Here is a 984-nt window from a genome sequence, read left to right on the forward strand (position 1 = left end):
AATCTTCCAACCTAATAGCATGGCTTCCATTTATAGTTATGTCCCTTTATTGTCTCTAGGGGACGTAACTTAGCTCTGAAAAGGTCTCTTCAGAATGAAATAAATAAACTTGAAATTCTTAATTTACTTCGAGGTTAACAGTTTCAGCCAGAGACTGTGGCCATGTGGGGGCACCGCCTTTGGTGTGATTGGTTTTTATTTCATAGTCACTTACTGGAACTGTTCCTAGTGAAATAGTAGGATGGACAAAGCTGTTCTTTTATGTTTCCTACCGCGATTGTCGCTTCATCTGGTACCGCAGATAAACACTTGTTCAAAGGTTTTTGAAAACATCCAAATCTATAACCCTCAAGGCTCTGAGGTTGTTTGGCAGAGAATGGAAAACGTTTTAGGCTCTTAGAACCTAAGCTGTTACAGTACTGTATCTCTACTCTAGAAGGAGGGGATGGGCTTTATCAACCACCAAACTTGACGCCAAAGTACGAGGTGATGACTTTTACTTGTTTCAGTCATTTGACTGTGGCCATGCTGGAGCACCGCCTTTAGTCGAGCAAATCGACCCCAGGACTTACTCTTCGTAAGCCTAGTACTTATTCTATCAGCCTCTTTCGCCGAACTGCTAAGTTACAGAGACGTAGACACACTAACATCGGTTGTCAAGTGATGGTGGGAGGACAAACACAGACACACAAACACACATATATGTATATTTATACGATGGGCTTCTTTCAGTTTCCATCTACCAAATCCACTCACAAGGCTTTGGTCAGCCCAAGGTTATAGTAGAAGGCACTTGTCCGAGGTGCCATGCAGTGGAACTGAACCCGGAACCATGTTGGTAAGCATGCTACTTACCACACAGCCCCGCCTACACCTATAAGTCATAGGAATTAAAAAATTCTTGTTTAGAAAATTCAAGAAATATGAAATAAATGTTGTTTAATGGTGGAACACAAAGTTGATTACTTATAAATGAACAGCATG

The sequence above is a fragment of the Octopus sinensis genome, linkage group LG22 (genome assembly GCF_006345805.1).
Source record: "Octopus sinensis linkage group LG22, ASM634580v1, whole genome shotgun sequence".
Taxonomy (NCBI): domain Eukaryota; kingdom Metazoa; phylum Mollusca; class Cephalopoda; order Octopoda; family Octopodidae; genus Octopus; species Octopus sinensis.